General features: G+C 39.8%; 1 long non-coding RNA gene across 1 annotated transcript; it reads right to left on the reverse strand.

Annotated features, from left to right (window-relative positions):
* Positions 1 to 1,073: 1,073 nt before the first annotated feature.
* On the reverse strand, positions 1,074 to 27,013 carry LOC106028368 (uncharacterized). Its single transcript, XR_002791999.2, has 3 exons — positions 24,391 to 27,013; positions 9,218 to 15,844; positions 1,074 to 3,903 (listed from the first exon to the last, which is right to left on the reverse strand). It is a non-coding gene; the product is annotated as an uncharacterized LOC106028368 (long non-coding RNA).

The raw sequence follows: 27,013 nt of genomic DNA on the forward strand, positions 1-27,013 counted from the left end.
TCTAGTGTGATTCAGAGCTGTTAGATACAGTGTTCCTTTCGGAAATGATGAAGACATTGTAAAATTAAATTCTGATAACAATTCTGTGACTATACTAAACATCATTTAATTGTATGCCTAATTGGATAAGTTTTATAGTAAGTGAATTATATCTCAATAAAGCTGTTTCAAAAACCTGTCAGTATAATCCATCACATTAACGATCCAACAAGAAAATCTGCCTGATCATATCAGTTGGTGCAAAGTATTTATTTTTGAACTGGAAGTAGCTTTTGGAAATACTGTTCCAAAAATCCCCTCCACTACCTACCACCACCCTCCTCTCTAGGATAAATGAAGTAATGCTATATTTTATCCAAACTCAAGCTAAAGATACTTAAGGATTGCCTTTCCTCAACAAAATCACCCCCCTCTCAGGGGTGTAGGACATTGTAGTACACGAAAGAATGTAAAAGACACCCCTGGGGTAACCCCAGCCTGCAAATCAGAGGGTCTATCCTTGAAATTCCTGATTCCTTCAGCATCTGCTGTGGAGAGGAATAATAGACACATCAACTCTGCTGATGAAAAATGATGGAAGGAAAAGACATTTCCAGTGTCCACTGTGTTTTGTTAGACTGGTCCGACCCTGGTCAGACTCCTAGTTTGGATAAAACCATCCTAAGCCATGGAACAGAAAGAGCTTTGTCAGGGCATGAGAAGAGGGCTTTTACTCATTCCCAAATAGACCCTATTCCCCAGTTTTAATCTCACTCAACCCAGATAACTTTATAGGAAATCAATACGTCCCTAAGTTGTACTTATAAAGTGGGATCACGTACTGAAAATAACGGTCAGGCTCACATTGCTGGAGCAGTGACTGTTCAGCAGACCTTGAAGTGCACAGGCGGGAAGGAGGGCGACACCACAAAAGGCAGGTGAAGTCAAGGCGGCCAAAATGGAAAAAAAAAATCTGTACTAAAAGCCATCATGCCTTTATCTTCCAGAAGAAACAATGTCCCGTGAATTTAAACAGTTTGAGTGGTTAGAAAGAGGTCCATGACAGAATTATGTGAAGGCGAGCAGAGGCATGGTTTGGAAGATGTGAAAGAAGTGAATTATTATTTTAAAAAATTAAGGAAGAGTATTAATTCAAGAGAAAGGTATTGAGATCCCAAAAATACTGACACCACAGATGAAAGCAATTTCTTACACATTTGGCAAAGAATTTTAATCCTTTAGAAGGCTTTGACATTTCCCAACACAAAGAATTGGTAAGTGTTTAAGAAAACTCAAATGTTACCATGATTTGATCATTACAGATACTGAGTGATCACACTGTACCCCATAAATACATACAACTTTAAAAATAATAAAACAATGTATCAAGCATTAGTTCTTTCTTATTGTTTGATTTATTTAGATGGCAACTGTCATATTCAAAAAAAGATGTAACAACTGTGCTCTGAATTTCTTATAACTAGTTAGAGACCCTCCCCTTCTCTGACCCTCACCTTCTGTCTGGATTGCGAGTTCTGAGAGTCCCCTGATATACACTTAGACAGCACTTAAATTATTTTTTAAGGTTGCTACTCTTTGTTTGCTTTCCTTCTAGATGGTAAACTTCTCAAGAGCAAAACAGAACTGATTCATATCACTTTCGTTTTCAAGGATTTCTTATGAAAATATAAGAAGGTGTACTTTTCCATCTCTGGTGCACAGAGTTTCATTTTCAGCTGTTTCTTAGGTCAACCGGCACCTTCCCAGATTAGGTAATTCAAAGGTTAGCTGCATACCTGGGTTCTGCCACAAAACCTAGTGGTAAACCACCCTGTACTGTAGTACCTAGCTTCACCAGCTTTGGGCTGGACTCAAAGTGGATTTCTTACACATACTTGTGCACTAGAGAGGTTTCAGTTTCATTAGGCTGACTCTGAGTGAAATTTGTCTGAAGTGTTGTTTAGCAGACTTCAGACACGTGAACCATGTTTTCCTTTTTGGGTACCCCCGTAAGATTTATGTATTAGTCCAGCCATGTATATGTGAGATGCTAAAAAAAAAAAAAATTGCTCGGTGACACCCGCAGGGTGTGGAAGAACTCGTGCACCGTAGCCGTCACCTGTCTGCATGGGAGGAGTGTGGCAGGGTGGGGGTCAGGGTAATTGAGCCATCGAAGATTCTGATTCATCTTTCAGATCGTGTACCTAGATTGTGGGTATTAAATAAGAAACTGTCTGGCGTTCTTTGCATATTCCAGACCTAATCCTAGCCCTTGTCCTCTTTGTTTTTTAACTCATACTTTTGCTGGGTAACTCCTCCAATTACAACATTATAGTGAACTGTCAGGCAAGAAGACTTTAGATTATTTCCACTTAAGCCAACTTAGGAAGCATCGTAACAGGTACAGTGTCTTTGTTTCTAGACACGGCCTGTCTCAAGGCAGATACCACCTCAGTTCAAAAAAAGACAATAATAAGTAAAGCCCTGTGTGACCTCAAGGCAGCCCCAGCCTGCTGGAGACGGTCATTGTCACCAGACCTGTAAGAAGTCCTTCACCACTGCCAAGGTCCCACGGGCTCCTGGGCTAAGAGAGAAGCAGACAGAAACGTATTGTTTTAATTTCTGAAAACACACACACAAGTGGACTTTGGATTGAAAAAATCTGTATCTGTTGAAACCTTTGGCCAGAGTTATAAATCTACATGCCACGTGGCACAGATGCCTCTGACTCTGGAACACAGAACAAAGAGCATTTCGCTTAGACACCCAGAGCAAAACACCAGAGAAACACAAAGACGAAGCGTTGATGCTGTGAGCTCCTGTCCTGGCCGTCACCTCCACTCCTCAGATCGAGGCTCCACAGGAAGTTCCAGCCCTAAATCTGGGGTTGTAGATGATAAAATTAGTTTGGAAGTCATCTCCCGGCACTTAGAAATCTATTTCCCCTTTGTTGTTGGTTCATGTTTGCAGTGATCACGATGACATTTATTGTGGTTGTTGATACACGTATGGATCACATCTCGGTTCTTGTTTTCAATATCCTTCCCCTACTCCTGCCCCTCTCCTCCTGCTCCCTCCAACTCTTGCTCCTCTTCTCATTTGCAAAAGTTCTTTTCTTATTGTTTTCCTTTCAGTTCTTTTTTAAAAACTAATTCTAAACAATGATGAGTGCAGATTTTTCATTGAGTCATGAAACTCCAAAGTAGTCAACAACCTCTAAGTCAGTGCTGACCTCATTTTAGAGGTGAGGGCTTGATAGAGATGCAAGGTCACAGCGTTCCACAATTCCCAGCGCGGCTCATGAGGTGCTTTAAAACCTTGTTTATAACTCACAAAGCAAGTGAAATGCATTTTCACTGCAGAACATTTCAACATGTATAAAAGCATTGAATTTTTTCATAATTCTATCACCACACCTTTTGTTTAGCGTGTTCTTTTGTGATTAAAATTAAATGGTAAAATTATTTAAATGCTATAAAATGAAAAAGAAAATCGTACTTTCACACTTCAGATGTTTAAATCTTGTTTTACAACTGATCACACAGGACATCTAAGTATACCGGACAGAGACTTTTTTGAAGAAGGCCAGTACGGTAAATGAAATGGATGTGAAAATTGTGAAATCGAGCCAGCTGTTTGCAAGTTTACACGGCACAGCAGTCTCTGTGAGGTCCTGGCTGAGCCAAGAAAATCCTGTCCTCTTCACTTTCCAGAAGCGGCTGTCACTGCTTGGAGTGCACAGCCTGCAATCAGCAGAGGGACTTCAGAGGTGTGTGACATTACCCCAAAGATCTTACCACAGACACTAAAATCCAGGCAATTAAAACTGAGAGAAAACAGTCAAGTAAGTAAGAACAGAAGAACGGTGGTCTGTGGATTTTGTTCATCATGCCAGGTCTAGGGTGCCAACAGTCCCCAGTTCCTCTGTGGAAGGAAAGAGACAGATCTTTGAGGAGTATTTTCTAATAATATATGACATTATCTTAGAAGAAGAGAGCGAGCAGGAAACTTGGGTAAGAAAGAGGATGAGGGCTGAGGATTTAGGTTGACAGCAAAACCACCTGCCTGGCAAGCACAAGGTTGTGAGTTTGAACCCTGGTACCAAAAGTTAAAAAGAAGAAAGAGGATGAGCCCAGTGGCCATCCAAAGGCATGTGCATTGACTGTCAGCCCACTGAGTCTGGGATTAATGAACACCTCTTTGCCTTTCCATGTAGCTTTACATTGCAATGCACAAATGCCAACTCTGAAATTTAAGTGATAAAAAAGAAATGAATGCCTCTCCTCACTCTATTTTTGTCATCTGTGCAATGATGGGACAGACAGAATCACCTCCAAGTTCTCTCCCCAACTCTGCCTTCCATGGTGTATGATTCTAAAGACCAAATATCTTGTATTAAGCAGTACAGTGGTCAACTTCCATCACACAGACATCTGAGATCAAAAGAGCTATCTGATCTCTATTTGGGGAATTCCAGTCAGTTGACTCAGTCACTTTTGTACCTGAAATAAGGAGCACATGACACAGCAAAACCATTCCCCTTGTTGCCAGAAAGCAAGAAGAGGGCCAAGTTGGAAACTGTGGGCAATCCCCTTTGGGGGCACAAGCCCACAGTCCTAAGGACCACTTGGTAGACAGTTCCTCTTAAATATTCCACCGCTTCCCACTCTAGGGACTGTGTCATTCACACAGAGACCTTTGGGAGCATCCCACAGCCAAACTCCATCAGGAAGAAAAAGTGTGATCGGTATTCCAGGTCCACAGTGCTTACCTATGGGAAAACCTGGAATATTTACTAAATGATGCTTCAGTGATTGCTGTCTAAGCCTAGTTATTTACTGTTAACTAGGATGTTAGGGCCCCGACAAGGGCTTAAAAGAATAAAAGAGGAAAGAAAGATAGAGATAATACTTTCACTAATTTTTGTCAATAGTTGGCTTATATTTTTTAGTTTCAGGCACACATTTCTAATTACCACTTCTATTCACATAGCACATTGTATTTTTAATTTCTTGGTAAGCATTTCTGTTATGGCTTATGTCTAGATGTTCCCCCAAAGCTTCGAGCAGTCATTGGTGAGGCTTTTGCAGAGGTGTCTGGATGTACAGTGTGTGACACTGGGATTGATTCATAGAGTAACGGTAAGTTTAAGGGTACTTACGAGTGCTATACTCACCCTAAGTAGCCTGGATAACGCACACTAAGTAGCCTAGATATGACACAAGGGATAAAGAGCTGCGGTCAGCCCTCACCTGCTACGCTGCCGCCTTCTCACCATGAACTGTCTCCCCTGAGTGCCTGTCTGCTGTGCCAACCTGCCTTGGAGCCAGTCAATTATGGACTGAAACCTCCACAAACTGAAAGCTAAATAAACCTTTCTTTCTTTAATCTTGGGTAGCAGGGATTTTGTCTTGGTAACAAGAAAAGTAACTAAGACAAAGTTGGTCCCAGAGAACTGACGTCATTGCTGTGACTGTATCTGACCACGTGGGTTAGCAGCTTTTGGAGCTGGCTTCTGGGAAGCAAAAGAGAAAGGAAAGGTTTCTGCATGGTGGCTGAAAAAGTAGAGCTGCACAACTTAGGCTGTTCTGTATGATAGATCCTGGTCAGAGGTCAGAAGACCAGAAGGCTGGTAGAAATTCTGCCAGTAAAGACCAGGATCAGGAAGTTTCTTCTGGGAAAAGGACAACGCTGATTCTGGGCAGGAGGCATCACAATTCCAGACCTGAAATTATATTTACAAAGCTACTGTGATAAAATCAGCATAGTACTGGTGGGGGGTGGCCTGAGGATTAGTGGAAGAGAAAGAAGATGTAAATGCAATCCCAAACTCACTCAGCCATCTTATCTTTGACAAAGGAGTCAAACGTGTTCACTAGGAGAAAGATAGCCTCTTTAATAAGTGGTGCTGGAAAACCTGGCTTTCTACATGATGAAAACTAAAACTAGACCCATGTCTATCCCCATGCATTAAACTAAAGTCAAAATGGATTAAATATATTAAAACACAAACACTAAATTTACTGAAAGACAGAATAGGTAGAAATCTTGAAGACATAGGTATAGGCAGAGACTTCATGAACATAACCTGGACCTTATGGGAAATACTACAGAGAATCAACAAACTGGATCTCACCTTATTAAAAAGCTTCTGCACAACAAAACAAATCCCCAACAGAGTAAAAATATAACCCACAGAATGGGAAAAAACTATAGCCAGGTAACCCTTAGACAAAGGACTTATATCTAGAACATATAAAGAATCAAAAAAAATTAAGCTCCCCAAATTGAAAGATCCAGTCCAAAAATGGGCATCTGAGACAACACTTCCCAAATGAATAAAAACAAATATCAAATAAACACATAAAAATTGTTTGACATCATTGGTAATTCAAGTGATGTAAATTAAAACAATGCTGCAATTCCATCTCACTCCAAAAGAAAGGGCTATCATCAATAAATCAACCAATATCAAATGCTGGTGGGGCTGTGGGGGAAAAGGAACTCTTCTCCATTGTTGGTGGGAGTGTAGACTGGTGCAACCACTGTGGAAATCAATGTGAAGATTCTTCAAAAAACTAGGATTAGAGGTCCCATTCAACCCAATTGTTCCCCTTCTGGGGTACCTTCCTAGAAGAATTTAAAATGTTATACCACAGAAATATATATGCATTCATGTATATAGCAGCATAATTTGTAATAGCTAAATCTTGGAAACAACACAAATCCTCATCAACTGAGAAATGGATAAAAAAGATATGGGTTTTTCTTATATAATGGAATACTACTCAGCCATAAAGAAGGATAAACTTGAGACTCTTATAGGTAAATGAATACAACTTGAGACTATAATTATATGTGAAATAAAGCAAACACACATGTATACATTGTATTGTCTCACTAGTGTGAGAAACAGAATGAGTAAATAAGATCCAAAATGTACAATAGATATTGTGAATTAAGGAGAAACTCTTATAAAGAAAAGATACACTGTGGTGGGGTGAAGGAGAAAGGAAGAGAAAAAGAAAAAGTATTTATACACAAAATAGTAAGATATTGGTTGTACAGATATTTTCTCTTACTTCATTGAAAAGAAAGGTTTGTGCTAATATTGAATATTTCATCCCTATGTCTTGTACTCTGAATAACTACCATGAAGATAACAATATTTAATGCATTAATTATTGTTATTCTCCTACTAGCTTGTTTTGAAATCCTGTTTTACTGTTATTTTTTCTCTTTAAAAGAAAAAAAAGGACTATATTGGTTGTTGGACTCCAAACAATGTGTATTATGCCTTGACAGAAAGTTTGTCTGCATTTTGGTCATGTTCAGGGATTTTGCTTGAGATTGATATTAAGTTCGGCAACTAGTTAATCTGGCAGAAAAAATTTCAAGGCAGACTAATGTGAGGCAGTGGCATGTCTCCTATTGGAAACCTTTAGACAGATTTATGTTGAGAATCAAGAGCAAAGAGCCCAGAAGAATGATTTAAAATGTTGTGAGTTTGGCCAGCAAGGAAGCTCCAGTAAAGTTTTGGCCTATAAAGATGGAACAGAGGAGAAATTCGTTGCTGAAAATGTTAGCAAAAAACACCAAATATTTCAGAAAACAGAAAAGGTAGCCTGAGGACATCACGAGAATCAACAGAATTCCAGCCTTTGAAGCTTCAAAGTCACCACTGGGTGACTTTGCCCTGAGAAAAGACTCCCAGAGCACCATGTTCCAGAATGTCAGTAGCCTAGGGTAGTTGTTCCTGGATTTAGTCATAGTTGCTCAACCACTGCAGCCCAGAGAGAAGGAATCCTGGCTACTGCTCCAGCTCACAGCGTACTTTGGCACCAGCCACATGGTTTTAGATGAATGCAGAATGCAAGAGTCATGGGGTCAGGAAGGCTTCCACCCAGATTTCAGAAGAGGGCATGGGAGACCAGGCAGGGTGCCTCTGAGAGGGCAATGTGTGAAACTGTGAATGCAAAGCCAAAGGTACAGTGGACGCCACAGAACTTTGGAGAAGCCAGAAGCATGAATCATCTGAGGAAAGCTGCAAGGAGGAAGCAGAGCCATCCCAGGAGAGCAGCCATAGGAGCTACAACCGCTGGCAATGCTGGAAGGGTGGAGCCACCCAAGGCCTTCGGAGTTCACAACTTGCCACAGATTACAAGGCAAACTGGACATGGAATCATGGGATTTAATGTTTATGAGTGTCATTGCAGGAGCATGAAGTGGAGAAACGGTGGCTGTTTTAATGTAGCAAATCTAGAAGAAAGACAACCAGCGCAGAGTTAAATTATCTGGGTATTCAACTAGATTCTGCCACTAATGAAATGTCCAACTTGGAGCAATCTAAAGGGAGCTTAAGTGTCTATGTACATGGCTCATACTGAGCAGTTCTTCCTCAATCCTGCAGAACTATAATCGCATACTCCTTAGTGACCCTGTGAGACCAGCTATTCTTCCTTTATATGTTTACTATTTGTGCATTTTACTTTCTTCATGTTATAAAAGAAGTTCCTAATTTACTACATTTAATATGATAATTAAAATTAATTAATATTCATTCCAAGTACTTTACAGATATATCCAGGACAATGTTGAAATTAAGGCTTTTTATTCTACATATCATTTAAGAAATTATCTTAGCTACTTTCTCTTTAATGAGGCCAAGTACCAGACACCCAAAGTTAAAGCAAGAAAACTTTATTTAGCTCACAGTTGTAGAAGTTTCAGTCAATAATTGGCTGGCTCCAAGGGATAGTGGCATGTCAGACAGGCATCACATCACAGAAAAAAGAAAGTTTATGGCAGGGAGAAAGTAGCAAAGGAAGTTAGGGGCAACCACAGCTCTTTCTAGCCCCTGTATTTTACTCAGGCTTCTCAGGGTGGGTAGCACTAACACCCTTAATTCTAGTGCCCTTGAGCCTATCACTGCACAATGAATCAATCCCAGCATCACACACACTAGATCCAGCCACCTGTATGTAGAATAAGAGAATTTGAAAAAGTGATATAACATCATCCAGTTTACTACTTGCTTTTAATAACCAGGACTCAGTGAATGATTCCTTGTGCCTTCCAACATCTAGTAGGATAAAATCCAATCCATAGCATTTTTAGGACTTGAACTCTTTCACAGTAACCTTCAATAACCCTTTCCAGTATCTCCCTAATATCAATCTCTCAGTTAATACTTAACTTAAATTTTCTACTACTTATTTAACCATTTATTTTCTCTGACCTTGAGAAACACAGGAGAAGAGAAAGGTCTCCATTTCTGAAGCCCTCTCTTGATGTGTGTTGCCTTTTCCTGTGACTCAGAGTACACTGAGTATGTGGAGAAGACTTTCAAAAACAACAGATGATTTAATTCTGCTTTAAAAAAAAAAGAATCAGGGATAGAGTTATGGTTTTGACTTTTCCACTTTTCCACATTTTCCAATATTTCCTTGGACAAACGATATAACATTTATAAACTCCAATTTATCTTTTTGTAATACAGACGTAATATTTAGGCCAATTATTATAAAGTATTGGGATGGTAAAGAGAAATTAAGATCCTTGTGTTGATAGGAATACAAAATGCTGCATTAGTTATGGAGAGCTGCAGAGCAATTCCTCAAAAAATTTAAGCATGGAATTGCCAAAACTTTGAGCAATTCTACTTCTGCATGTATACCCAAAGAATAGGGAGAATGTAATCAACTGAAGTGTGTAGCACCATTGTTTACAGCACCATTGTTGACAGCATAAATGGGTTTAAAAACTCAATGTCCACTGATAAAAATAAATACATGAAAAGGAATGAAATTCTAACACATGCTATAATATGGGAGAACCGTGAGGATATTGTGCTGAATGAAATCAATCAGATGCAAAGAGACAAAACCAGTGTGATCCCATTTATTTGACATATCTAGAGTAGTCAGACTCAGGGAGATCAGAATGGAGGTTCTGGAGCTCCAGGGGCACGATCGTTTAGTGCACGGTACTTACACAGAATGGTGGCTCTCAGGGTTTGGGAGACGGACAGTGGGATTTAGTGGGCAGAGTTTCAATTTAGATTGATGAAAAACCTGTAAGTAAACAGCAGTGATGGAAGCAAAATGATGTGAATGCACTTAATACCACTGACTGCTACACTTTATAATCAAAATGATAAAAAACAAATGTAGACTTTATGCAATTTGGGGGTTAAGAACACAGAATCCAGCTTTTCTCATAGCACCAAGATAACATCCATTACATGTTCCCGCTCAGGAGAGCACATGGGGAATGCAGATGTCAAAGGAGCACTACAGAAGTCACTGTTGAAGAGACCAAACAGATACTTGAAATGCTCGGTGGGAGAGGTGGCTGGTGGGCATCCCAGAGAAGTGATGAAGAAGGCTTGAGCACGTGTCTGCAGACTCAGTCTGAGCAGGAGTCTCTGATCAGCACAAACAAAACCCCAGTAACACTAAGGTCAAGGGAGCACTCTTCTTTTCCCCATATTGAAGAACAGTCATTTTCCTCCTATTCTAACTGGGACTCCTGGATCCGATGCAATATTCATTAGTAAGCATTTGCTTCTACATAGCACCGAAGCCAAGCAGCTGCTCAAAAAGCTAGAGACAGAAACTCTTACATACCTGTTTGAAAGGAGGAGACCTAGAGAAAAATGCAAAGGCTGAGTATTTTTTGGTGAAATACATGGAATACGCAGAGATGAGTTGCGGTAGCTCATTAACGTCATCACTTACCTGCAGTCCAGTCCCAGGACAATGGTGCTGCGTGGCTGCTGTGAAGAGCAACGCTCTCAGCATAAAAAGACAAACAATGGCAGAAAGAGAGTGGATTTCATGAAGTCATGGCTGAATGATACGGGGGGGAAAACATATTAGTGACAGACAGATGATGATTCAAATACCAATTCCATCGCTACCTTGTGAATTTGAACAATGATTTTCTTAGATTTTCATGTGGAAAGTAATAACCGTACATCAGTGGATTTGGAAGAAGATAATGATAATTTATATATAATGTTCCTCACACAGAAAGGGCACTATAAAAATGAGAAGAAAATTAGCAATAAAGCTTTCAATAGAGTCATCTATGATCCCTGTTAGATTGTAATAAAAATAGCTAACACACTCAGCGCTAACACTTGGCCCAGGAGCAGTCTAAGTTCTTTATATCATGACCTCTTAACTCTTGGGCAAATCCCAGGAGATAGTTATTATGATTACACCTACTTTATATTTGAAGAAAGCACAGAAAAGTTAAGATATTTGCCAAATATCACAAAGCATATAACTTTTGTTGCTGGAATCCATATCACAAACTGTTTTGATGTAGAGAGGAAGCTTATTAACTTTAGTTCTAATATATGAAGTGACTAGAGAAGCACAGACAAAACTGTATCTTTAAACCCCTATAGCTACACAGAGGATATAATTTAGGAGTATAATTTGATTTCAACACCGGAACCAAAATAAAGTAAAATACGTAAATCAAATAGTTAAGGTTTTTCATAATCATGTTAAATTTCTAGCTGGACTAATTCTACAGATAAAGATAATAAAACATAAGTCATCATATCAAATTAATAAGACACTTCATTTTACACATAAGGCAAATTATATATTTAAAATAAAGTATACCAGTCTTTATAGCTTAAGGCCCTCGTATTTTGATAATTTTAAAATTCAAATGTTTGAATGCAGATATAATTTGATATGTGTATTTTCTAATTAATAATGCAAAAGAAAAAGATTACCTAAAAATATTAGACTCCTTTTTTATAGTAGAACTATCATTGTAAAAGTGATGTGTATGATTATAGTTGGATCTCAATAATACCAAGATGGCTGGAGAGGAGCGTGGTGTTGGCTGGGTTCCTTGTTCATTTACACAGTATGGCTTAAGAGAAGTAAGGTCCAGCCCGACATAATCCAAAAGCTATGGAGAGATGTAAAGATATTCTATTTGGTAGCAATTAGCAATAGGTACACAGCATGTCATTTCTGATAGATTTTTCATGATGAATTTTATGAATTAAAAGAATAATTTTAAAATACTTAGGGCCAAGGATATAGCTTCAGCAGGGTAAGAACCTGCCTGGAAAGCACAAGGTCCTAAAGTTGATTCCTGGTACCAAAAAAATAAAATAAAATACTGAAATAATACTACAAATCAATACTTGTGGAATATAAGAAAGTTTCCAATCTCAAATGTCTTCTGGTAAGACAAACTAAATGAACAGCACCAAGATATAGTATTAGAAAAAATAAAATTAAAAAAGAATAAAAATAGAAGTAAAAATAATCCAGACAACAAGAAATTTGTTAAAACTTACATTCTCTGTTCATAAATAAACCCTCTGAAGCTTCAAGCAGAAAGCAGACTGCATAACAGATATTTAAAAGGAGATGTGACTGTTTATGAAAAATATTCTTTTACGTTTTGTTTATTTTGTTTGTTTTGTCTTTTTGAGGCAAGGTCTCAATACGCAGTTCAGGCTGGCCTTGAACTTACTTTGTAGCCCAGGCTGGCCTCGAATTCACAGCAATTCTCCTGCCTCAGCCTCCCAAGTACTGGGATTACAGGCTGAAAAATATTCTCAATAAAAAAGAAGGGACATAGTACAAATCTGACAACCTAAATAAAAAAATAAGTTAATGAGAAAGTAGATGTTACCAAGAGTGAGTCAACAAAATATGGAGAACATGACTGTGTCAATAACAATTTAACAAATTAGAATGAGAACAAAAACTACATCCTTCAGAAAACAGAGCTCCCATAATTCATGATATATAAATTATTTAAGACCAAAGAGAAAGCCGAGAAATTTCTGTTTATGTTTAGCATAAGCTCAATGTCAAAAGTGGACAAGATAGGCTAAAAAAAAAGAAAACTACAAGCCAATAAAATATTTGAGTATACTTAAAATTATAAACGGTAAAATCCAGCATGACATTCAACACAATGTCATGGTCTTATTTATTAAATATAATTGTACTCTGAGGACTTGATTACTGTAACAATTGTAATTTATTACACTGAGCAACTGCAAAAGATCTATGTGATATCCTTGAAAATGTCAGATTTTTAAATAAATGGGACACTCATTTCATATTAAAACAATGTCAGCCTTCTTGCCAAGTAAACTTCTTCAGCTCAGAAAGCCTAACAGCTTGCAGCCCAGAGCACTGTGCTCCTGTGGCGCCAGGAAAACACCCAAGAAGCTTATTTCCTGCACAACCTAGCTCGGGTGATTGTTTCGGTTACAGGAAGCTGCTCTGCATGCCACGATTCAGGTGACACCCCCTGTGCACTCAGGAGCCGCTCCTGGAACTTGACCAGCTGTGTGGGCTCCAGAACATCAGATCAGAGCAACAGGAGTCCAGGCTGGGCACCGGCTGGCCACCAGGGTCTCCTTGTGCTGCCCGCACTGAGGCACTGGACGCAGAGCGGTGGACCCTCGCTGTAGGCACAATGTGAAAACAGGGCAGGCGTTCTGGTCCTCTGCCCTGCCCACCTCTCTTCCCGCATGGCTGATGGACACGTCCCCAGGGAGAGCACCCCAGATTCCGAGCGGTTTCTGCTTTCCCCTCATGGTCTCAGGACCTTGCCTGCTGCACAACCCAACCCATCATCCAGGGCCACAGCTTTTCATGGTCATGATTAGACAGCGTTTTCCCGCTCCTGCCCTCCCTCTGCTCAAACAAGCGAGTGGGTAGCAAAGTAAACCCACAAAACCCAGGAATGGGGCCACACCTGGAATCCCTGCACTCAGAGGCTGGTGTTTAAATACCACAGTTAACGGTTTTATGCTAATAGAACTTATCTCCAACGAAGAATACACAGTCTGCACATTCATCCAGGTAACATTTGCAAAAATATGAGTCCTACAGAAAGCCATAAAGAAAGTTACAAATACACACACATTACTGACTACTGTATATTAAAATTCAAAATTTAAAACTGAACCCAGGTGTCTAGACTTCAGTCCCTCCTAAATAATTCATTGATAATGTCAAAATTGAAATTCCAATTACTGGAAGTAAATGTAAGCGACGCCACTCCTGTTCTACACAGAGTCTGTGTAGCTGACTTCCTTCAGTATCTACTAAATAAATGATTTTGAAAGAAAGGAAGAATGTTTCATGATGATCTTAAATCATGAAGAAAATAATTGTGTTTGTTGTCTGCTGATGAGGATTTCCTCATTCTAGAAAAATTTCCTTTAAAATGGCAAAGCAAATAAAAATGGTGATACTACAAAAACAAACTACACAGAAAAGCACAAGCTAAGATGATTCTGATCAAGAATCTCAGTTTGGAATTTTGTAAAGCTTCATAATCATAAGTTACATCCTAGTATTTCAAATCTTTTCTTGAAAGAAATGATAAAGTAATTAAGATTATAAAAGAGTTACATTTAGGGAAAAATTCCCAATGTAAAAGCAAAGCATAATATGAAGGTCTTTGAACTCAAACAGAATGGAGAGGCAGTAATTCTAATATAATTTTACCTCTAGGGGCATGCATAATTAACTCCTCGGGCATAAGTGCTTTTCTATTACATTCTTATATCTTATTCATTTGTGCATACTTAGTTCAGAGTATTTTATTCTAAGATTTTATCTATTGCTATGTAATTTCTCATTGTCTTGTAGTATTTGTACATAAATGATTTCATCAAATTAATAATTATCAGTGACAATTTATGGAACAAGAAACACTGAATTAATTCCATTTAAGGAAAGGAAAAAGGGTCTTTTGCTCCTTAGTACTTTAATATTGAACTTTATACTTTCTGAAATGATATTGAAATGTACCTCTAATAGCAAAAATGGTATAAACATATGAAAAATGAAGATAGATTTGTATAAAGGAGTTAGGAAAGATGAAGTTTGGAAGGTAATGTGAAGCCTTGAAATTTTTAACATAGGTGGGAAGTCAGAGATTACATAGTGTTTAATCAATTCCTTAACTTTACACTGAAATTGGAGGTTCCAAGAACCTCCAATTGCACTAGAACACACCCCTGAATGGAATGAGTCATGAATGGTGGCATCATAAGAACTATTCCAGATCCCTGGCTTCAGAAGCTACCTTCTTATGACCTTGAACAAGTCACATATGCTATAATGTTCATTAAAAAAATTGACCCCAGGTACATAGATTTTAGGTCACTTCTAATTCTTTGATAAAGGTAATATCAAAATTGAAATTTCTAATTATTTAAAAGTAAATGAAAATGACACCACTCCTGTTTCATACAGAAATTGCATTGTCTATCAAAGACATTAACTTTCTTTAATGTCTGCTTAACAAATGGTTTTGGAAGAAAGGGAAAAGTTTAATGATGACCTTGAACCATGCAGAAAACACCATGCTTGTTGGCCTCTGTTGAGGGTGTCCTTGTTATAGAAAAATTTCCTTTGAAATGGTAAAGTGAATAACGGTGATGTCTGAAAAAGAACTGTACAGAAAACAGTTATCTGGGATGCACCACTCAGGTGAGGACTCACCTACGGACATGGAGTAACCACAGGAAACTTTGAGTTCAATAAAGAGAATAACTCTGTCCTAACTGTTCTGGGGGAGAGGTCAAAAGTTGCGTTTAGCCACAGTCAGGCTGAGGAGGTCATGGTCACTTAGAAGTCTCTTCTAACATGCCACATTTCAGAGCAAAGACAAAGGTGACATCAAGGGACGTGGAGGGAAAGAGAAGCAGAAGCCCTGCTGGTGCACCTTCATTTGTAGCCGTATCCCTGGCTCTGCTCCTGATTGCTCCGCTCACCCGTGCTCACGTTTCATCCTCCGAAAACCAAGCCTGCTGGATCCTCGGATCGCTCTGGCAGCCACGGTCACATTAACCCTGCAAGTCAAGGGTAGGAATGGTTGTGTAACACGTGAATCTTTCCTCTCACGGAGTCCAGGCCCAGACACCTGACCTTTTCTTAAATCTGAAGAACACGAACACTGGAATTTGAAGGTAATGTTAGCTTTCGGTAGAACTCGAAGCAGGAAGTTTGTGGACTCTTGTCTTTAAGGATCCAAAGTTTCTTTTAACCAATTCTTCAGGTCATGCCTGGAATCCATTTAATAGCATCCGCTTTTCCAAAACAAATCTCTTTTTTAAGTTAAATGAATCTAAGTTAATTTCTCATGCTTTTAAACAAATAATGTTGACTAAAGAATACTTAACACACTATACAATGTAAACTAGCTAACTATGTTTTAAGGACATTTTTCATTATAGAAATGTAGCCTACCACACACACACACACACACACACACACACACCCCAAAAGGTCTCTAAGTGTGTTACAGACCTTCCACTCACTTGTCAGAAAAGCACATTTATCCAAAATAATGTCAAACAGCTAAGCATCTCCTTTTCTTTTAGTATTCTGTACCGTTGAGGAAACATTTTAGATTTTTTATTGTAACTATTACTTTAATCATTATTTTTAAAAAAGAAAAAAACAAGAACTCCTTTAGGTTCCAAAGATGCTATATTGAAAGGTAACAGGGAAATTGTTATTATCACCGTTGAAAACTTCTCCCTAATGGAGTAAAAGTGTAGGAACACAGCCACTTCCTTCTACTCAGACACACAGTGTTCACCGTGGTTCAGCCCGTTGCCAGCTGGGTAGCCCTGGAATTTCACCTGTCTCAGGGTGGGTTCCCTTTCCCAGGCAGCTTTGAGCTCCACGATGCTATTGGACTGCCTCGGCTGATGCTGCAAAAGCCGTTCTCAGCCTCTAGGATGAGATCAAGTGTAGTATCTGTTCTTATCAGTTTCAAATTCCTCCCTAGAAGGCACTGACTGGGCAGGAGGAACCTGGAGCTGCAGCTCCATCAGCAGTGTGTGTTCCTTCCTTCCGCTGCAATTGGACTGTCGTATATTTTGAGAGCCTACCCTGAGTACTTTGTATCCCCTACCCAAAAAGTGACTTCACCCCAAACTTACAGAGTATTAGGGACACTCTTAAGCAATTCTAGTTCCAGTAAGTCTCAGTTCCTTCAGTCTCATCTCTGTATTCATCACCCCTACGGCAACACAGACGGTAACACCAGAATCTCTTCCCTCAAGTTCTCTCCAAAATGTTGCTCACAATGCTTCCTTTTCCCAGCTACCAAAGCCCATCCGTTTGACCAAGAATCCTTATGGAAATTTTGTTACTTGCTAAGCACAGTTCTAAGCCCCTGCCACCCCTCTCTTCTGTGACTTCAATTTAGGGATGGAAGCCAGCAGCCAATACCGGAGACATCTCATCACACACAAAGGAATGACGGGGTGCACATTTTGCTTCAGACACTGACTCCAGACCCGCTGCGTCTCAGCACACTGCTTTGAGAACGTGAAATCATTTGAAATTAGCATGCTGGTACACGTGCAGATCAATGAGGTAGAAAGTAGAGAGGGAGACCGTATGTGTGGGAAATTTGCATACAACAAAGCGGCGCTTCAAATCAATACAGAAAATGGATTCTTCAATAAATGGCGTTAGCAAACGATATTAAGGTTGGATTTTTCCTTACTCCCTCTGCCAAAATAAACTCCAGATTGATCTAAGATATAAATACAAAAAATTGAAATCATTGAGGATCAAAAAGAAACACGAAAGAAAACGGTAGTGGGGGGCCCCACCTTGACGACTTCATCCAGCTCTAATTAGCTCTCAAAGGCACCAGCTCCAAACACACCACGTCAGGGGTTTGGACTTCAGCATATGAATTCGCAGCACCCTATGTGCAAAAGCGCAATTCTGGAAAAAGAAAATACACTTGCCCAAGATTTACTTTTGATTGGAATAGATGTTAAGGAACATATTACGGGTTTTCATGTGAAAGCTGATGTCTTATTTTTAAATCAGAGAATGTATTTCAAGGTTTCTTTTTAAATCTCATGGCAGGAATGAGATCCTCCTAGCAAGTACACAGCAAGTGTCCTACCCGCTTTAGAGGCTTGGAAAGAAACTCTTTTCCCTCTGATGCATGTCAGAGACAGGAAGAGAGTAGGGGTGACGGCACAAAATCAGTTGAGTTTTGGACACAGGATAGTTCACATAGTGCTTAATTAGAATTTCCCTTAGGCTTTCCTGGCAAACTATCCAGAAGGTGAGAACACAGCACAGGTTTTTATACACCTGATTTTATTTTGCTCTGATTTTAGTTGTCTCTGTAATATACAAAATTTTATTAAAAGACTTTGAAATAAAATTCACTGTAAAAAAAAAACCTTGGAGAATTTTCATTTAAAAAGTTTCTGTAAGAAGACTTACTTTAATTCCCATAGTCCAAATTGTTTTCCAGATAATTATTCCAAGCTACACTCCTCTGAAGTCTTCACTCTGTCCTGGAGAAGCTGGAATCAAGACCTGGCGTCAGCTCAGGGCATTTTGTCACCAGTTTTACGAGGTGCTCTAGTCCACTTGCTCTTTGACTCCTATAACTCTAGCCCGTTTCCCAAATTCCAAGACAAGATAAACCTAAAAGTGTCTCAAAACCAGTCCCGGAGGCAACCCGCTCCCTTCTCACTCTGACACTCCCCTTCTCAGCTCTCTCTTTTCTTTTCTTCGCTGAGGTCAGATCCTTCTTTCCTGGCTCGTTGTCTCCTTCTGCTCACCACGAGCGTCGCCAAGCGCCCCACTCCACGCGGGCACTCCCACAGCCACAGCTTACCTTGCCATCACCAACGTGAGTGCGCTCTCTCCATATAACGATAGATCAGATTGCTAACTCTCATGGGCATTTGAAAATCCTATTTGCCTGCGTCATCGAAAGCCTTAACTGCTTACTCTAAAAGAAGCACCACAAAATAAGAAATCTGAAAAGAAGATGAAACTGATAAATAAGTCCTGCAAGATTACCGGATATCTGATCAATATATAAAAATTCATTTACTCCTATAGATTACCAGTGAACAATCCAAAAATAAAACAATTTGATTTATAATAACTTCAAAGGGATAAAATATTTAGTTAAAAAGAAGCATAATATTTGCCTCTCAAAGTGCAAAGACGCCATGGGAAGAAACCGAGGAAGGCCTGAGTAGTAGGAGTCCGAAGATTTATATTGTTAATACAGCCAGAACTCTTAAATGGAGCTACAGATTCGATGGGAACCATTTCAAAATCCCATCAGGCTTCTCTGGAGGAACTGACAAGCTGTCCAAAACTTCACACGGAAACACAACTGAGCCAGAACAGCCGAAAACAACGTCGGAGCTGGGGCCTCACACTTTTCAAAACTTTCTGCACAACCACGCAGCCAAGAGACTGCAGGAGTGATGCAAAAGGAGAATACAGATCAGTGGGGTGGAATTGACAGCCCCACACAAGCCCCCACAGTTATGTCAAATGCCCTTTGCCAAGAGTGTCAGAAGACTGAGCAGGGAAAGAACAGTGGTCTCAGCAGATTGCTGCCCCGTAATTACATTTCCAAATGCAAAGGGAGAAGTCAGAACTTTAGGCCCTACATACAAAAGCTTGAAACTTACAGTCTTACAGTGATGGGGTGAGGCTCAGGGGTACAAACGTAAAAACCAATGGCTGTTTACGGACGCTTCAGGGAGTTGAGGTTGTAGGGTTAGCAACAAACCCAAAATTTAAAGACATAGTTGAATCCAGAGAGTCACTGAGACCTGCTTGCCAGGGCAGAAGCCATGAGATGGAGCCACGGACTGACAGGAACCCTTACAAGGCAGCCTTGGCAAACCCCGAAAGCGCAGTGGTCTCCCAGGAGACAAGAAAACTGCCCAGAGCCTCCATGTAGAGAAAGACCTGCAAGCTCGCAGGTTCAGGAGCTTGACGTTCAGCAGGCCCGCTGTGTCCTCACAGTGAGGAGCCAGGACCCAGCTCATGTACAGCAGGAAAAAAGTTTCTTTTGTGCAATTAGTCTTGAGCATTCTCCACTAGCAAGACCTGCTTTTTAGGGTAAAGGCTTCACCGGGGGGAACCACTGTCCTGCTCCAGGCCCTCTGCCTATCAGTCTGCCCTAAATTCAGAAGGTGCAGTAATACGCACTTGTGAAGACCAAGGCTCAGGCTCTCTAAGAGTCAAATTCAGCCACAGGATCACAGGACGCTCCCCTCCTGAACACTTAGCCACCACCCAACTGGTGCCATCCTCTAAAGACATTCAAGAGGGAAAATAACAGACCAGTATCTCTCAGGAATGTAAGTCCTTTAAGAAATATTAGGAATAAAATGCCTTTAGAAATGTTAGGAGATAAAAGCTAACAACATATAAAAGAATTACAAGACATGAGTAATGAAGAATTATTTCAATTGTGCAAACCTGACGCGACATTTAAATCAATATAACCTGCCACATTAACTAGCCAAAAAAGAAAAATCACAACAACAACAATTAATGTAGGAAGGTATTTGGCAAAATCCAACAAACTAAGAATACGGATGAATTTCTTCAACTTGTTAGGAGATAAAAAGGAACCAAACATAACATTGAAAGACCAGGTATTTCTGCTGTATATTATGAACAACGACATTCCTCTCTTCCTCCTCCTGTTCAGCACTGGGCTACAGGTCCTAGCCAGTGCGATTGGACAAGAAAAGGAAATAAAAACACGCACCTGTTGGGAAGGAAAAACCATCTTCGTGCACAGATGACATGACTGCCAGGGTAGGGTTATCTCAAATAATCACCAAAAATTAAATAATCTCAGGCAGGAGCAATGGCACATACCCCTAACTCCAGCATTCAGGAAGGCTGAGGCAGGAGGATTGTAAGCTCAACTCTCATGCAGGCATCTTAGCAAGACTCTGCTTCAGAATACAGTAAATTAAGTAAAACAGGCTGGGGATGTAGCTCAGTAGTAGAGTGCTTCTGGATTTGATCCATGATACCAAAAAAATTCCTGAAACTTATAAATGATTATAGCAAATCTAAAGGGTACATGACTAATTAATACACACAAGTCTATTGCCTATCTGTAGATCAACAACAGCTGGAATTCGAAATGTTTAAAATCTTACTTATAATAATACCCAAAAATGAAATAAATCTACCAAAATATGTTTCTGGATTTATGCACAAAAGTCTGCAAAATTCTGATAAATAAAATCACAACTCTAAATGCAGAGAGAAATATTCCATGATCATGGGCTAGAATACTCAACATTGTTAGTACATCAGTTTTATACAATTCAATATATATATTCAAGATAATCCTAATGAATATCTCAAGAAATAATTGTATACATATCAATAAGTTAATACTAATATTTTTATGGAAAGACAAAAGACCTAGGATAGCTCATCAATAATGAAGAATAAAGTCAGAAGATTGGAATTATCTAACTTTGAGCCTTACTTTGATGAGACAATAACTAAAACAGTGTAGTACTGGAGAAAAAATAGAAGAAAGATCATGAAGACGGCATGGAGATCCCAGAAATAACCCACACACAGAGTCGACTGGTCTCTGACAAAGGAACAAAAAGGAGCCAATAGAAAAAGGATTGTTAACTTCAACAAACTGTGCTAGCTCAACCAACAGTTTGTGTGTAAAAATATAAAACTGGACAGAGACCTTAAACAGTTTAAATCATCCAAGAGGGTCATAAGCAAAAATCCAAATTTCCAAATATATAAAATTTTTAAAGGAAAACAGAGAAGAAAATAATAAACTGGAATTTATTTTAATTTTTTTTATTTTTAAAAAGGAAAACAAAAAATTATAGAAATACAGAATTTCAAAAAAAAAACAGGAACAAATCAACACCAGTTAATATATTACATCGTTATCTTAGAAGTAGTTGTTCAGGTTACAAAATCAAAGCATAAGAAATGAGCACACAATCAAGCAACGACTGCACAAACTATTCTTTTGGATGAACTAACAGAGAATTAGGGGTATGGTTATCTGTCTGCACACTTACACACACACACAGTTATATATGCACATCTACAAGTTGTTTCCTTTTGAGCACTTTCTTTCCCTTTGATTACTACAATACCTATTGTACATTTTGGATCTTACTATTCTTTCAGTTTTTAATTACTATTATTTATTTTTTACACTGGAGACAACATAAATTGGGATTTATTAAAATTATAGTTTTCCTCTGTTAAAGACACCACTAAGATAATGAAAAGATAACACAGAGACTGGGAGAAAAATACTTGCAAAACATATCTAATAAAGCATGTGTCCAAAATAAACACAGAACTCTTTAAACTCAACTATAAGAAAATAACCCAATTTTAAAATGGGCAAAAGATCTGCACAGACACCCCACCATACTAGACATACAGCTAGCAAAATTAGCATAATCTCAGAATTTGAGAATTACAAAGTAAGCCGTTAATCTACTATACCCTTATTAGAATGTGCAAAACACTAACAATACCAGTTATGAAGCAAAAGAAAATCATGCTCCTGCCAGTAGGGATGGACAATGGCACAGCCACTATGAGCTGTTGTACTGCATACTCTACCAATTGCCCTCCTAGATTCTTAATAAGTTGCTTTTGAAAATTTCTGTCCACATAAAAGCCTGCGTAGCAATACTTACAGTGGATACACTCATAATTGCCAATAACTAAAACCAACAACATCTAGCGACAGATGAATGCATAAACAAATCCCAACACATCCACACCAGGAATTCCACTCAGTGGTAGAAAAGAGACGAGCCATCAAGCCACAAAAAGGCATATAGGGATCTTTAATGCTATTACTAAATAAAAGGAGCCAATCTGAAAAGGGGATGTATGTGAAATTACATAATATGATTTTAATTGCATCACATTCTGGAAAAGCACAGTGGTAGAGATGGTTAAAAGATCAATGGTTGCCAAAAATTTGGGGACATAAGGGGAAGGTTTGAGTAAGTGACATAAGGTGACATTAGGAGAGAGGAAACCGTTGGATGCGCTACCGTAATCCTGTGTGTATGATATCGTGTACTTGTCAAAAGCTATTGAACTTTACAGCATTAAGAGCAAATCTTCATGTATGCAGCTACTAAAAACTTATTTAGGAGGTCGGAGAAATCCCAGAATGGAATGAATACTATTACAAATCAATATAATATTAAATAGGTGTGAACCACCCTCACCGCAGGGAGCAGGGGTACGGTGCTGACCTGAGTCCCTTTGGAAATGATGGAATCTGTAAAACTAAAAGCTAAGGAAACTGTGTGCAGGCCCGATGTTCCAGCTGATAAAGTGTTCCAGTGGGAGTGGGACTCAACAGTCCGGATCCTGCTGTGCAGGGAAACTGAAGAATTTAGTAAAGAATTCCATGGATGGTGGAAGCGAGGTTTTTCATTGTTAGAAATCAGCAGAGGAAACATAGCAGGATGATTTAGATGGGGATGGATTAGGGTTAAAGACATAGTATACTTCATAAGTAGATTTATCTTAATATAGATGAAGATGCTACATATAGAAATATTCATATACGTGCGCCTGGATATAAGTTCATAAACACACATACTTCCTTGTTCTGTCAGGAGAGAAGGCTGGACAATGATACCTAAGTAGCAAAGACTAACCTTGTGCCCAGACCTCAATTACTAATACCATTGTCCAATAATAGGAACCCAGGAACCCTTGGAGAAACATCTGATTCTATGCCTGCACAAAAAGTTACACAGAGAGAGAGAGAGAGAGAGAGAGAGAGAGAGAGAGAGAGAGAGAGAGAGAGAGAGAGACATAGGACCAGGACCAGGAAGCCAGGTTTCCAGCCTTGAAGAGAGAAAGAGAGAGAGAGACAGGGGGAGAGAGAGAGAGACAGAGAGACAAAGAGAGACAGAAGAGAGAGAGAGAGAGAGAGAGAGAGAGAGAGAGAGAGAGAGAGAGATAGGGGGAAGACAGAGAGATAGACAGACAGAGAGAGGCTAGACAGGATACAAGTGAAAACAATTCCCAAAAGTCAAAACTGGAAGAAACTGAACAACAAAAGAGTAATCCTAGGTTATAATCTGAAGTATAAATATACTGGTATAAATAAATAATTAAGAAATAAGTAAATAAGGAGAAGAGATAACTCTCCTATGCAGAAATTTCCAAATACTTGATGTAAATTCTCCATCCTCAAGGAGGTGTGCTACGATTTCCTACTCCTCAAAAGTGGGAGGCACATAGAGACTTCTTTCTAAAGGGCTCAGCAGAATGCGGACATGGTCGCCCACGCCTATAACCCTAACACTCCAGGAAGCTGAGGCAGAAGGGTTACAAGTTTGAGCCCAGCCTGGGAAATTTATGAACTTATCAAGATCCTGTTTCAAAATAAAAAAAAAAAAATGTAAAACTAGGGGTGTGGACCAATGTGAAGGCCCTGGGTTCAATCCCTAGTGCTGTGAAAGAGGAGAAAGAGAGAAGAAGAACATGAAAAGGAGGAGAAACAAAGAACAACTTTACACCAGAGAAATCCAGCAAAGCTTACCTTGTTCAGGTGATCCAAGTCAGCATCGATGGTAATGTCAGGTTGACAGTGTTGCACTCAGTATGCTGTGGTGGAAACGTCTCTTCTTCTCTGGGGTCTCCCATGAAAAATTCACAGCTCTGGTCTGAAGCCCTGTAATCCTCGGTTGGGGATGATGAGCCTTCAGAGCCCCAGTGCCCAAACCCCTCCTGACAGCCTCACCTAGCACCGCTACTAAGTACATGATCATCGGACTCTGGGGCTGCTGGGGTGGTGTTGGGACAGCCTGGCACGCGTGCCAGGAAGGAGCTCACTGCAGACCACGTGCCACTGGTTCACCACCACTGGCCTAGTTTAACCACAAGGAAAACATCTGTGAGTCACAATGGAGGGATGCATTACAACCACATTTACAATCCACCTGACGGGGGCTCCTCCTCGCAAAACCATGAAGGTCTACAAAAGCAAGAAAACACTGACAAACTACACTACACAGGCAGAAAAATCCGAGACACAACGTCTCTCCTGAAGAAACAGAAAAAATTTTCTCTATAGAACTTAGGAAATCTGAATAAATCATGGACTTTAGTTAATAATAATGTACCATTGTTGGTTCATTAACTCTAACAAATATGTCATACTAATAGGAGACTCTGGGCATTGGAGTGTAAGGGACTTTAGGTACCATGTTCCCAAATTTTCTCTAAATGTAAAACTGTTCTAAAAACTGATGTTTAAAAAGTGACATTAGACTCCTTTTTTTTTAACCATACGAAAAAGAATGACTAAAAATAAACCACAGACTGGCGTAGAAGAGCTAAAACTGTAAAACTCTTAGAAAAAAATATGTGACCTTGGTTTCTTGGTGGTAAAGGTTGTTTCTGGACTAACATCCTCGAGTTAAGAATGCAGGATGCATTTGTAATGAAAAGAAAACAAATAACAGGGAGTAAAAACTAAGAACTCACTCAGTTTTAAAATGAATAAAGGATCAGAACAGACCTTTCTCCAAAGAAGATACACGCATGGCTGAAGAACCCATGAAAAGATGCATTAGCCACAGGGGACTCAAATCATAGCCACAGTAAGATAATGCGTCACCCCACCTGGACAGCGCTAATCAGGAGACAGATAATGTGGCTGTGAACAAATGGGCACCCCTTCATTCCTGGTGAGAAGAAAAAGATGCAGAGCTGCTTGGTTACCCACCCAAGCTCCTCCTCCCCAGTTCTAATCCCTTTGTCCTGCCCAGCCCAGAGCCCTGCAGTGGCCTCTCCCAGCCCATGCAGTGCTATCCCACTGGGTCTTCAGGGTCTCCCCAGACGCACAAGTCACGGGTGGCAGCAGGAGCCAGAAATCTCCAAATCCGATCACTGCAGCGCTTCCACAGGAGGACGGCCTTCCTCTGTGACTCAGAGAAAGAGAGGCGTTCCTGCGTGATCGTAGTTCTGGAAACAAGCCCTCCTCCTCTTCATCAGCCTTGGGAAGAACAAGACTGGAAATGCCCGGAACACTTGCCTTTTGGACTCACTTTTAACTCACCTTTTTTCTGTATTTCATAAAAAATGTATTACCTTTATACAGGTATTCATATATTTACATTTAGAAAGTAATGCTTTATGGAGAAGGGGAAATGTCACATTCTAATTCTGTTGCCTAATCATGCCCAAGGCCCCCATCCAACACCACTTCCTCTGAAGACCTTTCTGATCTTTCCAGGCAGATATTTTTCTTCTTGCTGTAATCTCCAAGTATTCTGCATCTTTTTTGTCTGTTTGTTTTTTGGCTTCATTCATGTTAGTCATTCATAAATTTACTAACCTTGTCAGAAGCTCTGTAGATGGGTTCTGATTGCTCATAGAGAGGCACCTAAATTCTCTGATGCATTTCACTTTATACAAATGATTATCTTGCTGCATAACTTATACCTCTGCATATCTTTGCCCCTATTGCAATTGAATCCTTTAAAAACAAAGACTGTTGGAGCTTTCTGTATTTTCTGGAGACAGCCTCACAGAATGAATGAACGAAGCAGCGTAAGACGGGATCTGTAGCGGTCAGGGAGCCATCGAAGGGCTACTGCAATTCCAGGGGCCATCACTGCTCTGAGGCCCCTTCTTGGTCCTGGACCTCTTCCTGCAGGGAAGGAGGTGAGCATAAGGGAGACTGCTCCAGGACCAGGAAGCCAGGTCTCCAGCCTTGAATCAGTCACCAGGTAGCTGCGTGGCCTTGGGGAGCTCAGCTGTCCGCCCGGTTAGGGCCCGGTGTAGCAAAGTTTCCGTTCAGTTCATGGAGAGAATGATTACTTCTTTTCCTACCTTCTGGTAATCGTTAGTATTTCCTCCACTGTCTATTCTATGCAGGTGCTATTTCAAGGCCTTTACCTGAATTTGCTGTCTGTTCTCATGAGATTACCTTATTCCATTTTTCCTAGAAAGTACAAGAAGGAGAGGAAACTTTCATACCTGGTGCCCTCGCCAATTTCAGGTACAGATATCCTGTGCTCTCGATCCCATTACTTCTCGGGGACCCACAAGAGGACCAGCCTCCTCTTCTGCCCCAGAACTCCTGGCTCCCACACCATCACCATATGCGCCACTGAACCATTAAACTCTTATTTTGGTAGGAAGAGACAATCAGGAAG

Source organism: Cavia porcellus, unplaced genomic scaffold (genome assembly GCF_034190915.1).
Source record: "Cavia porcellus strain 051 isolate PalLab524CR breed Dunkin Hartley unplaced genomic scaffold, mCavPor4.1 scaffold_1, whole genome shotgun sequence".
NCBI classification, from domain to species: Eukaryota; Metazoa; Chordata; class Mammalia; order Rodentia; family Caviidae; genus Cavia; species Cavia porcellus.